The sequence below is a fragment of the Moschus berezovskii genome, chromosome 8, assembly GCF_049115385.1.
Source record: "Moschus berezovskii isolate FMDL1 chromosome 8, NW_MosBer_1.0, whole genome shotgun sequence".
Lineage (NCBI taxonomy): Eukaryota > Metazoa > Chordata > Mammalia > Artiodactyla > Moschidae > Moschus > Moschus berezovskii.
The window spans coordinates 82,721,291-82,738,663 of NC_142467.1; the positions used below are offsets into that span (position 1 = coordinate 82,721,291).

At 37.3% G+C, this 17,373-nt stretch overlaps 1 protein-coding gene across 9 annotated transcripts in view; it reads left to right on the top strand.

Annotated features, from left to right (window-relative positions):
- The window catches only part of CSNK1G3 (casein kinase 1 gamma 3), a 125,402-nt gene that overhangs the window by 18,044 nt on the left and 89,985 nt on the right, over positions 1-17,373 (top strand). The window lies entirely within an intron of this gene.

Below are 17,373 nucleotides of genomic sequence, written 5' to 3' on the forward strand. Positions count from 1 at the left end.
AGTAGTATTGTTTTCTCAGTGTTTTCTAAACACATTCAGGTCTTGCTGATGCCTGGTTCTCATTCTGAGCATCAATTACAAACTGTGCTGTTATGCATAGATGCCAGAATTTATTGAAGTTGTATGAGGTTCTTCTTTCTGTTCTCTGTCATGTTTTTATAAGTCACCTCAGATTTTCCATTTTAAGTTTGATTTCTACTGTAAACTTGTTAGAATTACGTTAAAATTAAAATGGAGTTTAGGGGCTCTTACTAAGTGAACAAAAAATGCATTTTGTGACATCCTTTAGTGAATTTTTTTTCCCTTCTGACTCATAACTATGTCTTGGAGAGCTGAAATTATGGTATCAATGATTTTTGACTTGTGAGGTGTTATTCCACTTGCTTGTAGTATCTCTCAGAGTCATAAATGGCCTGCCTGCCCTTTATGGATACCTTTTTATTTTGTTTATTTGGAAAAGAGATGATCATATAAATTATGAGTAGCCTGGTGGGCTACAGTCCATGGGATCTCAAAGAGTTGCACACAACTTAGTGACTAAACAACAGCAATAGCAACAACAGGGTAAATACTCAATAAGTATTTGTTTGATGAAAGTAAGTGCCCCCAAATGGAACATGATTTTTTCATTGATGGCTTGGAGTTTAACATCATTCCTGAGATTGAGATTTGTAGTCTGGTTTATGCTTAGAGATAGTGAGATGACCTGCTGTTAGTATAAATTTAATATGATGTCTACTTGATTTTTGATTTTCATCATGCAGGAGATGAGAGTGATTGGATGTATTTATAAGTGCTTCAGGGGCTAGACATTTTCAAATTAAACATTCCCTCTTCTTTCAAATATTGAGACTCACTAGCAGTGATAAGGGATGTTACCAATGGGAGTATAAATTCACCTGTGAAATTCAGTAGGAGGCACATGTCCTCAAAAGACATTTTGAGGACCTATGGGACAGTCATATCCTAGTTAACTAGAGAACAATCAGATGTGGGTAATTAGACAATTTACTTAATTAGACTTTCAGTAATATTTTTATATTTTATGAAAGTTGAGATTTTAGTACAATTTCCCATAAAATTGACTTTAGTTAGAACTGAATCTAGTATGTTTTACTACTCCTTTGCTATTATGTATTATGCAGTAGCTTTCAAATTTAGAAATATTTTTGACTACAGTGCATAGAAAAATATTTACCACAACTTAGAGAAATATATTTTGCATTGTATCCGGGTGATATGTATATATTCACGTAAGGAGCCAAAACAAAATCTGATGAAACAAAACTATTCTTACTACATTTGTGCACTCTATTTTCTTTCTTTTTTTTGATACTATTTTATTTAAAAAACTGTTGCTTAAGACCCATCTGTTTAAACACCCAGTAATGGGTTATTATCCACAGTTTGGAGAACACTGTTGTCTAATAGAACTGATGATAAATTTTAAAGGCTAGAATTTTCTGGGTCTTAACAGAAATATACAAGGAACATCACTGAAATCAGGTTTTGAAAATCCAAAGTGTTGTAGATGATAGTTACTAAACATTTCTGAGATAAAATAAGTTTCTGTGGTATGTAATTAGAGAAATTGATTTCCATTTTTGTCATTACAGTTAATGATTTAGCTTTCAGAAATAAGTGTTTAGTCTTTTCTTAGACAACCACAGTTGAACTCATGCCAGAAACCAGTAACTGGGACACTTGCTGCTAACAGAAGCATGTGATGTAACGGCTAGCCATCACATCACAAATATCCTTACTCATTTAGATTTTGGAGAAGCTTGGAGACTTGTAGTAGTGTCATTTTTATAGAGACTGCATTAGGCATTTAAAACACTGAATGGCTCATTTTGTGTATGGATTTTAAAATTTAAGATAAAGCAGGGAGAAATCAATGCTATGACAAATAACTTGTGAAAAAAATTAATTAAAAATTTCTATTCCATGTGACTTTATTTGCAAAAAATGTTGATTAACATTCTGAACGTTAATAGATACCTGTAGATACTTTTAATATTTAATATTACAGGTACTTGAAAATTCTATATTGATTACAGCATAGTTTGGAAGATAGTTTAAGTTTCAGTTCAGTCGCTCAGTCATGTCCGACTCTTTGTGACCCCATGAAACACAGCACACCAGGCCTCCCTGTCCATCACCAACTCCTGGAGTTCACCCAAACTCATGTCCCTTGAGTCGGTGATGCCATCCAACCATCTCATCCCCTGTCGTCTCCTTCTTCTCCTGCCCTCAATCTTTCCCAGCATCAGGGTCTTTTCAAATGAGTCAGCTCTTCGCATCAGGTGGTCAAAGTATTGGAGTCTCAGCTTCAGCATCAGTTCTTCCAGTGAACACCCAGGACTGATCTCCTTTAGGGTGGACTGGTTGGATCTCCTTGCAGTCCAAGGGAAGATAGGTAGAGTACTAATAATTATTTTAAATAATTTAGAACTGATCATTAATGTTTACTGGGAAGCTTTAGCTAGCTGTGTGGCTTTTTATGAAGTAGAACATACTATACTAATATGTTCTCAGGTTACTTTGATTTATCTATTTGCAACTTAAAGGAGGTCAGTTGGCTCTGTAATGTCCTAAATTATTGGGCCATGCAGATTAGAGAATCTGATTTTCTGTTTTCTGTTTTGAAGATTCATCAGTTCAGTTCAGTCGCTCAGTTGTGTCCACCTCTCCGTGACCCCATGAATCACAGCACGCCAGGCCTCCCTGTCCATCACCAACTCCCGGAGTTCACTCAAACTCATGTCCACAGAGTTGGTGATGCCATCCAGCCATCTCATTCTCTGTTGTCCCCTTCTCCTCCCGCCCCCAACCTTTCCCAGCATCAGAGTCTTTTCCAGTGAGTCAACTCGTCGCATGAGGTGGCCAAAGTATTGCAGTTTCAGCTTTAGCATCAGTCCTTTCAATGAACACCCAGGATTGATCTTTAGAATGGACTGGTTGGATCTCCTTGCAGTCCAAGGGACTCTCAAGAGTCTTCTCCAACACCACAGTTCACAAGTGTTAATTCTTTGGTCCTCAACTTTATAGTCCAACTCTCACATCCATACATGACTACTGGAAAAACCATAGCTTTGACTAGACAGACCTTTGTTGGCAAAGTAATGTCTCTGCTTTTTAATATGCTGTCTAGGTTGGTCATAACTTTTCTTCCACGGAAGGAGTAAGTGTCTTTTAATTTCATGGCTGCAGTCACCATCTGCAGTGATTTTGGAGCCCAGAAAAATAAAAGTCTGTCACTGTTTCCCCATCTATTTGCCATGAAGTAATGGGACCAAATGCCATGATCTTAGTTTTTTGAATGTTGAGTTGTAAGCCAACTTTTTCAGTCTCCTCTAGTCTCCTCTTTCACTTTCATCAAAAGGCTCTTTAGTTCTTTGCTTTCTGCCATAAACGTGTTGTCATCTGTATATCTGAGGTTATTGATATTTCTCCTGGCATTCTTGATTCCAGTTTGTGCTTCATCCAGTCCAGCATTTCTCATGATGTACTCTGCTTATAAGTTAAATAAGCAGGGTGACAGTATACAGCCTTGACATACTCCTTTCCCTATTTGGAACCAGTCTTTTGTTCCATGTCCAGTTCTAACTGTTGCTTCTTGACCTACATACAGATTTCTCAGGAGGCAGGTCAGGTGGTCTAATATTCCCATCTCTTTCAGAATTTTTCAGAGTTTATTGTGATCCACACAGTCAAAGGCTTTGGCATAGTCAGTAAAGCGGATGTTTTTCTGGAACTCTCTTGTTTTTTTGATGATCCAGTGGGTGTTGGCAATTTGATCTGTGGTTCCTCTGCCTTTTCTGAATCCATCTTGATCATCTGGAAGTTCACGGTTCACGTATTCCTGAAGTCTGGCTTGGAGAATTTTTAGCATGACTTTGCTAGCCTGTGAGATGCGTGCAATTGTGCGGTAGTTTGAGCATTCTTTGGCATTGCCTTTCTTTGGGATTGGAATGAAGACTGACCTTTTCCAGTCCTGTGGTGACTGTGTAACTAGTAGTACATAGATTTACTTATAATATTATTTTACTTCCCTCCTGATTTCATTACTTAAAACTATTCTCAGTCTTTTGGTAGTATCTGTGTATTGTAAACTGCGCTAAAAAGCTTTTTATAACAAGGTTGGCTTTTAAACTAAGTAGAAATGTTATTTAATTTTAGTATAAATTGTTTCTAAGAATATATAAAATAATTTAGTGAGAAAATAACTGTACTTTTCAGTAGTTCTTAACTTTTTATAGGGTCATACACTCTAGGATTCTTTCTTAAGGAAATGATTTGGTGGTTCCCTGGATTTCAGGTTAAGAACTCTGTAACTGTCTTTAATATTGGTGGACTCTATTATCATGCAGGGCAACCAAATGAAAACAGAAACTATATAGAAGCTCTTAATACTTTACTACTTAATTATTTGAAATATTCTTAAAAAGTTTTGACAGTAGTTTTTAGTTATTTATTTTAGGATAAAAATTACCTGTTTGTTTATAGTAGAGTTAATATTTTTATTAAGTTGCTGCATATATATGCAAGAATATTAAAATAATACAAAAAGATATATAAATAGTAGTCTCTTGTTTCATGTCTGACTTTTTAAAATTTTTCAATAGATAAAACCACTTTTTTTTTTAAGGAAATATTAAAAGCCTGTCATTAGGTCATAAAAGGAGAAAAGAATACAACTTTAAATAAGACCATTTAATCAGGATCCTAGATAGAAGAAAATTTGATATTTAAAAGATGAGTCATTTTGATATTTTTCAGAGTACTCAGAAGTGATAAAAGGAATTTATTATTTTCACAAACTTTAATGTTTAAGTATGTAGATTATAAATGTTCCTGTGTCTAGTTCTAGGTTCCTTCCTCTCTCCTAAACCGTATCTAAACTCTCTCTGAGACTGAGCATGTTTGAAATCACTTTTAAATGCTTCAGGTGATTACTCACATAACTTAATGTTCATACAATTTTTTCTTTGGTTCTTCAAATTTTGCATTCTTTTTAAAACTAGTTTTCAATTTATTTTTCCATCTTTATTGAGGCAAATAAAATTGTCTATATTTAAAGTGTACATGTCACGTGGTTGCCTTTTTTATTTTTTCCCCCTCTCATTAGAAGAGTTAAGATATACCCTGTTAGGAAATTTAAAGTATTAGATGATTATTATTGTTAGATTATTAGAACATTGGATCTTCAGAACTTAATTATTTTTATAACTGAATGTTTGTATCTTTTGACCAACAGCTCCCATTTCTCCCAGCCTCTGGCAACCACCATTCTACTCTGTTTCTATGGGTTTGACTTTTTTTTAGATTCCACAAACAAGTGGTTTCATACAGCATTTGTCTTTCTCTGTTTTGCTTATTTCACTTAACATAATGCCTTCCAGGTTCATCCGTGTTGTTACCGTGGCAGGACTTTCTTCGATTTTATGACTGAATAATATTATTCCATTGACTAGGCTCTATTTTCTTTATCCATGCACCCTTTTTCATCCTTGGTTTGGCTGTTTGGGGTCTTTTGTGGTTCTATTTGAATTTTAGGATTTTTTTTTCTATTTCTGTGAAAAAAAACTATTGGAGTTTTAAGAATTTCATTGAATCTGTTGATCACTTCTGGTAGTATAGACGTTTTAACTATTAATTCTTCCAATCCAAGAACATGGGATATCTTTTGATGTATTTATGCCTTTTTCAGTTTCTTTCATTAAATGTCTCATAGTTTTCAGTGTAAAGGTATTTCACCTCTTTGATTAAATTTACTCCTCTAAGTATTTTATTCTTTTTGATATTGTTGTAAATGTGATTTTTCATAATTTCTCTTTTCAGAGAATTCATTGTTAGTGTATGGAAGTGCAGCTGAATTTAGTATGTTGATTTGTGTTTCCTCCAACTTTACTGAATTTGTTATAACTAATAAGTTTTTTGATAGAATCTTTGGAAACACATCATACCAAAACTAATGAGATGCAGCAAAATCAGTTCCAAGAGGGACATTTATAGCAATATGTGCTTAAATCAATTAAAAAAAACCCAAAGATTTCAAATAAACAAACCTAACTTTACACCTCGAGGAACAAGAATAAAAGTTAGAAGAAGAAAGGAAATAAAGATCAGTGCAGAAATAAATGAACTAGAGAAATAGAGAAATGACATGAAATTTCATGAAATAGAGAAATGAAATAAACAATGGAAAAGATGAATGAAACTGAGATTTTTTTTTAAGATAAAATTGACAAACTCTTAGCCATACTAAGGAAAAAGAGAAGACTCAAATAAAATCAGAAACAAAAGAGGAGATATTGCACCTAATACCACAGAAATACAGTGGATCTCAAGAGACTGCTTTGAATAGTTAGATGCTAACATTGGATAATCTGGAAGAAATAATATCCTAGAAACAAACAACCTACCAAGAGTGAATTAGGAAGAAACTGGAAATCTGAACAGACTTGTAACTACTCAAGAGATTGAAACAATAATAACAAATAATCTTGCATCTAGCAAAAGCCTAGGACCAGATGACTTTACTGGTAAATTCCACCAAATGTTTAAAGAAATAACATCAGTTTTACTCTAACTCTTCCAAAAAATTGAAGAGGAGGGAACACTTTCAGACTTGCTTCTTGAGTCCAGCATTGTTACCCTAGCCAGGATAATATTATCATAGCCAGGTAAGGGCATTACAAGAAGAGGTCACAGGCCAATAACTCTGGTGAATATAGATGCAAAAGTTCTCAATAAAGTATAAACTCAGTGAATTTAACACAACACCTATAAGGTATATTAATATACCATGATCAAGTGGGATCTATCCCTGGATGCAAGGATGATTCAGCATACACAAATCAATACATGTGATACATGACATTAACATAATGAAGGATAAAAATGGTCTGATCATCCTAATAGGTGTATAAACAGCATCTGTATGATAAAACTCTCAACAAATTTGAGGTGGAATGTATCTCAATAAAGGTCACATGTGACAAGCCTACAGCTAACATCTTACTTAATGGTGCAAGAATGAAAGCTTTTCCTCTATGATCAAGATGCTCACTCTCATGCTTCTATTCAGCATAAATTAGGGCGTCCTAGCCAGTGCAACTTGGCAAGAAAAAGAAATGTACCCAAGTTAGAAAAGAAAAAGTAAAATTGTATTGTTTGCAAATGCATTATCTTTTATCTACTGAGTGATGAAATTTTAGCTCACATACTCCTTCATCCCCTTTTGTTTTTAAATGTTTGGATAGTTATTATATTTATTTCATCTTTTGCTCCCCTTTGACGCTTTTGTTCTTACATTTCTGTCTTTTTGTTCTAGCAAATTTTCCATTATCTCTTTAATCTGTGCTTACTAAGATGCAGGTGTTCATATCCCTGTCCTTCCCTCTACCTCTTCTACTCCACCTTAACAGCTGAGCGTCGGTCAATTGCAGTGTTAACACTGGAAAAATTTACATTTTCATCAATAACATCTTATTTGGGGGGGATCAAATTGATTCTAAAAGCTGAAAATCAATTAACCTTGCTTATATTCTTAGAACTTACAGTGGAACGCCTGTGTTAGTTTTTCTTCCTTTTTTTTTTTTTTGCTGCATCTGCAGCATGTGGGATCATCTTCCCCAAACAGCCACTTAACCTGTGTCTGCTGCAGTGGAAGCATGGATTCCTAATCACTGGACTGCCAGGGGATTCCCTAGTTTTCTTCCTTGATGAGGGCCCCAGGGTCCTTTTTGCTGTAGCTCAGGAAAAATTTCTTTTTCTTAATTTCCTCTGTCCTTAATTTATCTTATTAGTTGGAAGTCAGAGGTATTGAATTACTTCTTTCTGTCTCTGTTCCTTTATTTTTTGTTTCTTTATATTTTTCTTTCACATAATAGGATTGTTTTCTTACTTCGGTTATTCCATATAATATGGCATTCTTCAGTTCAGTTCAGTCGCTCAGTCATGTCCGACTCTTTGCGACCCCATGAATCACAGCACGCCAGGCCTCCCTGTCCATCACCAACTCCCGGAGTTCACTCAAACTCATGTCTGTCGAGTCGGTGATGCCATCCAGCCATCTCATTCTCTGTCGTCCCCGTCTCCTCCCACCCCCAATCCTTCCCAGCATCAGAGTCTTTCCAGTGAGTCAACTCGTCGCATGAGGTGGCCAAAGTATTGGGGTTTCAGCTTTAGCATCAGTCCTTCCAATGAACACCCAGAATCAATCTCCTCTAGAATGGACTGGTTGGATCTCCCTGCAGTCCAAGGGACTCTCAAGAGTCTTCTCCAGCACCACACTTCAAAAGCATCAATTCTTCGGCGATCAGCTTTCTTCACAGTCCAACTCTCACATCCATACATGACCACGGGAAAAACCATAGCCTTGACTAGACGGACCTTGGTTGGCAAAGTAATGTCTCTGCTTTTTAATATGCTGTCTAGGTTGGTCATAACTTTCCTTCCAAGGAGTAAGTGTCTTTTAATTTCATGGCTGCAATCAGCATCTGTCGTGATTTTGGAGCCCAAAAAAATAAAGTCTGACACTGTCTCCACTGTTTCCCCATCTCGATGAAAGTGAAAGAGGAGAGTGAAAAGGTTGGCTTGAAGTTCATCATTCAGAAAACGAAGATCATGGCATCTGGTCCCATCACTTCGTGGGAAATAGATGGCATTATTACTCAGTGTTTATTATTGTCCTTCTCAAAAGTCACTCAGGATCTTTTTTTTTTTTTTAAAGTTTTCTTCCTTTTTCTGAATGGTATACCTCCTTGTATTTTTAAAAATTTGCTTTTTGGGGGACATTGTTCTTTCCTATTGTTACTTTTCTTCATGAATCTAGTGATTCTGTCAGTTCATATTTGTGAAGGAGTGATTAGGTTACTATTGCTGTGCAGATGGCTTGGGTTTTCTTTGCCATTCTGTTTGCTTTGCTGTCTTTTTCTGTATCAGCCTCTTGAATCTGTCTACACAGATGGGGCTTATTGACCAGCATATTTCACATAGGGTAGGCACTCAGGGAACTACAGCCAATATCATAATTAAATGGTAAAACAATGAACTCTTAATCAAGACTAGGAAAAAAACACAAGGAAGTTTGTTCTCAGATCTTCCATTCTACGTTGTACTGAAGAACTAGTCTTTTGGCATCGGGTTCTTTGAAATGCCACCTTGCCTCAAACTAGGATCTGACAGCATTGAGGTACTGTAGAGACAGTACAGGCTGGCAGGAAGGGACAGACTGTACCTGCTGATCCAGATAGAAAGGCAGACACAGTTCAGACTTTGGGAGGTCAGAGAATTAGTGGTAACACCATCAGAGTTTAAGTGGGTAAGAATGTGAACTCAGGAATCTGACTCCTTGTGATCATATTCTCACCATACCATTTATTAACTCCATGATGCTGGTCAAGTTGTATAATTGCTTTACCTTTTAGTCTCCTTATTGGTAAACATAGGGATTGAAACAGTATCTTATAATTGTGGGAACTGATGAGCTGATCTATTTAAAATACGTAACAAATTAAGTGCTTAGCAAATGGCAGCTGGAGAGATTTTATGTAAAATCCAGGTTTCTGGATTTTTCTCAAAAAATTTGGACGCCTGATGGTCCTGAATGGTAGCAGTTGTTTACAGCTGAGTGTCAGCCGCCTCTTTTAATTGGAGTATTTGCTTTCCAGATTGCTGTAGCCCCCAGTACTCCTTATTGTCTCACACTCTATTTGATTCACTCTCTTTATGGTACCTCTTTGGGTATTTGGATTTGTGACTTCTGATGTGCCAGGTATTAACTGTAGCTAAAAGGATATCTACAGTTTTCAAAACTGATTTTTCTTTGGTGTAGAACGAAGCAGCACCAAAGGCACAAACATAGACCGTATTAGAAGAGTAATTCAGGCAAGGGAATGCTGTCACATACAGGAAATTCTTGGCAGTGCTTGTAGCATACTGGTTGGTGAGGTTCAGTGAGTGCATCCGGTGAATGAAGAGACTGATGCCGGGGGGTGTGGTGATATGTAACTGGGAACGCTGTAGGTAGGAATCATACCACCAAAACCTGAAAGTGTTTAGAGATTAAAAAAAAAAAACTAATTTCTTAATCTATAGTTCTGTTCCGTCGCTCAGTCGTGTCCGACTCTATGCGACCCCATGGACTGTAGCCTACCAGGCTTCTCCGTCCATGGGATTCTCCAGGCAAGAATACTGGAGTGGGTTACCGTTTCCTTCTCCAGGGGATCTTCCCGACCCAGGGATCGAACCCAGGTCTCCCGCATTGGAGGCAAACGCTTTAACCTCTGAGCCACCATTGACTATCCTAGGTGCCTGACAGTATGCTAGGTTCAGAGAGCACCAGGTTACATATAATTAGTCCTTGTCATCAAATACAGTAGACAATTATAATAATGTGTATAATGTAAGAATAGCCTCAGAAATCTCTTAGTCTAATCCTCCTATTTTATAATTATTAAAGTAAGCTTAGACAGATTAGGCCTTGCTTAAGGCTTTACAACTAGTTGAGACTCTAAGACAACTTCTTTTTTTTTTTTTAATACAATGTTCTTTCTAGTACATAGCCAGGCAGGCAGCATCAAAGATGTTTGGAAGCAGCTAGCAGGGATTCCAAGACCTGGGAGAACTGATGTATTGGAGCATGGTACAAAGATTGGGACTTGGGTGTGAAAGAAGGTTACGTTTTCTTATTTAAGACTTATTCTTCAAAGATTGGAGCTAGAGATTCTTCTTAGGGGTGTGAAGAAGTGGCCATTTTGGAGAAATCTGTGTGGCAAGGAACTGTTGGTAGCTGCTGGAAACTGTTGACACCATGTAGGACCCGAGGGTGGCCTTTGTCTGAGAGCCAGCAAGAAGCTGACACCATCAGATATACACTGCAAGGGTGTGAGTTCTACCCACAATCTAAAGGAACTTGGAAGAACATTTTTTCCCATTTTCACCTCCAAATAAGAGTGTCGTCTAGCTGATCTTTTGAGGAAGTCTGTGAAACTCTGAGCAAATGCCTCAGCTGAGTTGTGCCCAGACTTCTGATCCAGAGAAACTGTGGACTAATAAATGTATTGCTCTAAGCTGCCAAGTTTTTGGTAGTTTGTTCCACAGTAACAGAAAACTAGTACTTTTGGTCATGTCCAAGTATATTATATTCTTTAGTGTCATTACATAATAAACAGCACTTTGCCATCTGATGGGGAAACAGTGGAAACAGTGTCAGACTTTATTTTTTTGGGCTCCAAAATCACTGCAGATGCTGATTGCAGCCGTGAAATTAAAAGACACTTACTCCTTGGAAGGAAAGTTATGACCAACCTAGATAGCATATTAAAAAGCAGAGACATTACTTTGCCAACCAAGGTCCGTCTAGTCAAGGCTATGGTTTTTTCCCGTGGTCATGTATGGATGTGAGAGTTGGACTGTGAAGAAAGCTGATCGCCGAAGAATTGATGCTTTTGAAGTGTGGTGCTGGAGAAGACTCTTGAGAGTCCCTTGGACTGCAAGGAGATCCAACCAGTCCATTCTAGAGGAGATCGATTCTGGGTGTTCATTGGAAGGACTGATGCTAAAGCTGAAACTGCAATACTTAGGGCCACCTCATGCGACGAGTTGACTCACTGGAAAAGAGTCTGATGCTAGGAGGGATTGGGGGTGGGAGGAGACGGGGACGACAGAGAATGAGATGGCTGGATGGCATCACCGACTCGATGGACGTGAGTTTGAGTGAACTCCGGGAGTTGGTGATGGACAGGGAGGCCTGGCGTGCTGTGATTCATGGGGTCCCAAAGAGTTGGACATGACTGAGCGACTGAACTCAACTGAGCTGAACTGAATCCACCCTCCACTATGCCTTAGAAGCATGAACATCACTGCAGTTTGTGGTTTTCTGGCAGCACTGTGAAATGATAAGAGTGCCCCACACTGTCTCACAACTATTGTCTTGTAGCATGAAACAGCTTTAACAATGCATAAATGACTTAGCATGGATTCATTCTTAATGAAAGTTTGTTTATGAACACCAGCATTTGAATTTCATATAATTTTCATGTGTCACAAAATACTGCTTTTTCTCCAAACATGTAAATATGTGAAGACCATTCTTAGTTCGTAGACTGTGTATAGTGGACAAGAGACTGGATTTAGCCTGCAGGCTGGAGTTTGCGGACCATGACTCTAGACAAACTTGTCTATACTAATACTGTTTGAGAGGTGCAACAATAGGGAAAGTACTAGCATTCTTTGGGATCCTTAATAAAAAATATTTAATAAAAAATTCTAGTTAACTATATTAAAAGACTAGAAAAATCTAGTAAGACAGGTTTGTGAGCAATTTCTTGAATGTGGTGAAAAGGATGAAGTAAAATAGGAAACAGCCTCATTTCTCACTACCACTAAATTGTATACTTTGACTATTCTTTTTTCCCCACTCATAAATGATATAAGTGGCCAGTTTCCATTGATTGTTATCATATATTAATAGGAATAAGTTCAGTTTTGGCAGGAGTCATTTTGGGGTGTTAATACTTATTCCATTTTCAAGTACAGTTTTAAGCTATTTGATCCCTTCTTCCTGTCTCTTGAAATTTCTTCTGGGGAAGGAATTTGGGGCTGTCTCTTGACTTTTCCTCCTGCCTCCTCAGGCATTCATTAAGCTGGCCCTTGATTCGCCAGGGTCCATGTGAGTGAAGAGTTATGAAAGGGAAAAGGCAAAAGTTTTTCAGTGGATGATATGCTTTCAAATACTGTTTCTTTTGTGAGGAAGTTTTAGTTTGTCGGAGGTTGCACACTGACCTATTCTGTAAAACAAACAAATAGACCTGCAAGTATTGCTATACATAAATGTATTCATGTACAGGCATTACAAAAAAGAGTTGGATCATATGAAACAAACTGAAAGTAACGTTTACATCTGAGGAGAGCAAGTGGGATGAAGGATAAGAAGTATGGGCATCCCAAGGGTATTTTTACTTTGTATTTGAATTCTTACAACATGTAGAATGTATTTTGGATAGTTGGTAAACGAAAAGGTATATATTGAAAATAGCATGAAAAATTGCAAATGGGAAGGAAATTACTTTCTTCTAAATAGAAAAATTGTAGAAGGGCCTTTGTTGTTGTTGTTGGTTGCATCTTGAGGCATATGGGATCTTAGTTCCCAACTAAGTATTGAACCCACACCCCTCTGTGTTGGAATGGTGGAGTCTTTTAACCACTGGACTGCTAAGGAAGTCCCCTGAAAGGGCTCTTTTAAAGAAAACCTTCTAAAATACTTACATGTTCTTTAACCTTAAAAAGCTGTTTTCACATGAGTTTTGGGATAAAGTTATAGTAGAGAAAACATACGAACTTTGAGATGTAGCATTATTTTTGGAGTGAGTTATTTCTGAAAATCATGTTTTGAAGTATTATCTACATATAATACAACACATAGATTTTTAGTTTGATGAATTTATATAAATGTATGTATATGTATCGGAGAAGGCAATGGCAAGCCACTGCAGTACTCTTGCCTAGAAAATCCCATGGATGGAGGAGCCTGGTAGGCTGCAGTCTGTCGGGTCGCAAAGGGTCGGACGCAACTGAGCGACTTCACTTTCACTTTTCATTTTCACACATTGGAGAAGGAAATGGCAACCCACTCCAGTGTTCTTGCCTGGAGAATCCCAGGGACAGGGGAGCCTGGTGGGCTTCCGTCTATGGGGTCACACAGAGTCGGACACGACTGAAGTGACTTAGCAGCAGCAGCAGCATACACGTGTATAATCCCCTCTCAAGCACAATAGAGAATCTTTCTTTCTCCCATAAAGTTCCCTTATGCCACTTTGCAAGCTTTCAACCACTCTTGGCAACAACTGATCTGATTTCTGTCACCACAGCTTATTTTTGCTGACTCTAGAACTTCATTTGATGAGAATTGTATAATATGTACTCATTTGTGCCTGACTTATCTCAGTCTCATATCTGAGAGATTCATCCATACTGTTACATGTATCAACAGTTCTTTCCTTTTTATTTACTGAGTGGTATTCCACTGAATGAATATATCAGTTTGTGTATCTGTTCTCCTGTTAGTAGACATTAGGATTGTTTTCAGTTTTGGCTGTTACTGATTTAGGCTGTTGTAAGTACAGGTGATGGACAGGGAGGCCTGGCGTGCTGTGATTCATGGGGTTGCGGAGAGTCGGACACGACTGAGCGACTGAACTGAACTGAAGTACAGGTGTACAAGTCTTTCTCTAAATATATGTTTTCATTTCTCCTGAGTAACTACCTAAGAGTGGTATTGTTAGGTCATCAGATAGGTGTATATTTTACTTAGAATAAACTGTCAAACTTTCTTAGAATCAAAGTTGTACTATTTTATATTCTCATTAGGAATTGAGAGTTCTAATTGTTCCTCATTCTTGCTTGGACTTTTCTTTCTTGGGAGGTTTTTGATTACTGATTGCGTATCTTTACTATTGTTCTGTTGAGGTTTTTCTTTTTTTCCCTAGTGATTCCCACAGTGACCACGGTGAGGCAAGACCAGAGTGGGACTCCCAGGAAGCATCTTGCCAGACTGGGGCAGCTGGAGGTCCACCTTGGACTCTGATTTTCCCGTTGGGGAAACCATAGGCTTGAGGGCCCTGTGGGTGTGATGCTGTGCCAGCCTTGGGGGCGGGCCAGTGTGGTCAGACTGTAGCCACTCCTCTTGCCCTTCTCTTTCTCTCTGGTTCAGGAGAGTGCTTTGGCCTCAGCCCTGGGTTCTGGGAATTTGTTTCATTGGTGTCTTGTCTATGGATACTTGTTAGTTGGTCTTCTTGTGAGGGGGACTGAACTTGGGAATGACCTGTGTTGCTCTCTTGCTGATGTCTCCCTGTAAGGTTTTCTGCACACACAATTACAGTGTCTCTGAATAACAGTAGTTTAGCCTTTTCCTCTTCACTTTTCATGCCTTTTGCATCTTTTCTTAACTTATTGTACAGGCTGGTTCTTCTGTACAGTGTGTTGAATGGAAGATCTGAGAGGAAACATTCTTTTGTTTTCTCCTAGTCTTGATTAAGAGTTCAGTGTTTTACCATATAAGTATGATGTTGGCTATCTGTTTTTTTTTTTTAAGGAAAAACCCTTTTATTCGGTTGATGTTTGATTCTCTTTCTGGATTACTGAGAGGTTTTAAACATTAATGGGTTGAATTTTGTCAAATGCATTTTATTGTCTGTTGAGATACTTTCTTTTTTTTTTCCTGTTAATTTGTTGAATTTATTTCAAATATTTAACACGTCTAGTATTAGAAGTATGAGATCAGAGAGTATACTTTAATGTTTTAGTTACTTGAGACTTAAATAATGATAGCATATGATCTTTCTTGATGAATATTTTTTGAAAGGAAATATTATTCTTCAGTTTTGGGATATTGTATTTTATAAATGTCAGTTCAGGGTAGTTGATATTTAGATCTACTGTTTGAATTTACATACTGTTATTTTTGTCTTCTACTTTTATCAAACAACAGTGAAACAACAGTGTTAACATTTCAACAGTGATTGTCTTTTTCCAACAGTTATTTCAAACTTATCCTTGTTTTTTAAAAGTCTTTCCTTCATTTTGCTCATTTATATGTCATTTTTATGATTTTTCATGTTTTTCTGTTGAGTTGATATTTCTGTTATTATGAAATACGTCTCTATCTTTGGAGATCCTCCCTTGTTTCGATGTTTACTTTGATGATAATGTTATAGCCTCTCAAGCTTCTTACACTTGATGTTTGCATTGTTGTTGTTCAGTTGCTCAGTCATGTGCGACTGACTGTTTGCGACCCCATGGACTACAGCACACCAGGCTTCCCTATCCTCACTGTCTCCCAGAGCTAGCTCAAACTAGTCCATTGAGTCGGTGATGCCATCCAGCCATCTTGTCCTCTGCCATCCCCTTCTCCTCCTGCCTTCAGTCTTTCCCAGCATCAAGGTCTTTTCTAATGAGTCGGCTCTTCGCATCAGGTAGCCAGAAGTATTGGCGCTTCAGCCTCAGTCCTTCCAATGAATATTCAAGATTGATTTCGTTTAGGATTGACTGGTTTGATCTCTTTGCAGACCAAGGGACTCTCAAGATTCTTCTCCAGCCACCACAGTTCAAAAGCATCAATTCTTTAGCACTCAGCCTTCTTTATGGTCCAACTTGCACATTCATACATGACTACTGGAAAAACTACAGCTTTGACTATATGGACCTTAGTTGGCAAAGTAACATTTCTGCTTTTGAATATTGCTGTCTAGGTTGGTCATAGCTTTTCTTCCAAGAAGCAAGTGTCTTTTAGTTTCATGGCTTCAGTCACCATCTGCAGTGATTCGGAGTCCAAGAAAGTAAAGTCTGTCACTTTATCCATTGTTTTCCCATCTATTTGCCATGAAGTAATGAGACAGGATGCCATGATCTTAGTTTTTTGAATGTTGAGTTTTAAGCCAGCTTTTTCACTCTCCGCTTTCACTTTCATCGAGAGCCTCTTTAGTTCTTGTTCGCTTTCTGCCATAAGGGTGGTGTCATTTGCAAATCTAAGGATGCTTGCATAGTATTATCTATTATTTCACTTTTAGTTTGTCTGTCTTTGTGTGTAAAGTTGTTTCTCAGAGACAGCGTGTAGTTGGATCTTGGTTTTTTTCTTTTTTAAAGTCTTTTTGCTTTTTATGGGGAGAATATGGTCCATTTTCATTATATGTGTGTTTTTAGGTCTGTTCTCTTGGTGTTTTCCTTTTTGTCTCATATCTCTTTTATTTCTCTTGTTTTAATCAAATGTTTATCATCCTACTTTATTTCTCGTATTAACTTTTTAGCTGTTTCTACTGCAGTTAATTTTTAGTGTTTGGTCTGGGTGTTACAATATGCATTTTTAATTTGTCACGGGCTGCTTAAAATTAATATTGAACCACTCATTCCTAACAAATATAAGAATCTTAAAAAATAATGTAGTTCCATTTACTGTCTGCCCTGCCATTTAAAATTAATATTTAGATACTTCATTTTAACAAATATAAGAACCTTAATATAATTCCATTTGCTTGCTGCCCCTGCCATTTCTGTTATCATATATTTATTCTACTTCCCCGTATCTTATAAATAACACCAAGAAATTATTTGTGCTTTAACAAGTAATTTATCTTTTGAGGAAATGAATACCATGCATTTCCCATTTCTAGTGTTCCTCATTTCTTCTTAAAGTTTCACATTTCTATCTGGTATCATGTGATTTAATGAAGCTTAATGGATTATTTAAAAAGTATATCTTATGGAAGTGTGCTGGTGACTATTCTTAGCTTCCTTCATCCGAAAATGACTTTGTTTCATTTTCAGTTTTAAAGACTAACTTTATTGGGTGTCATGTTCTTGGTTGAG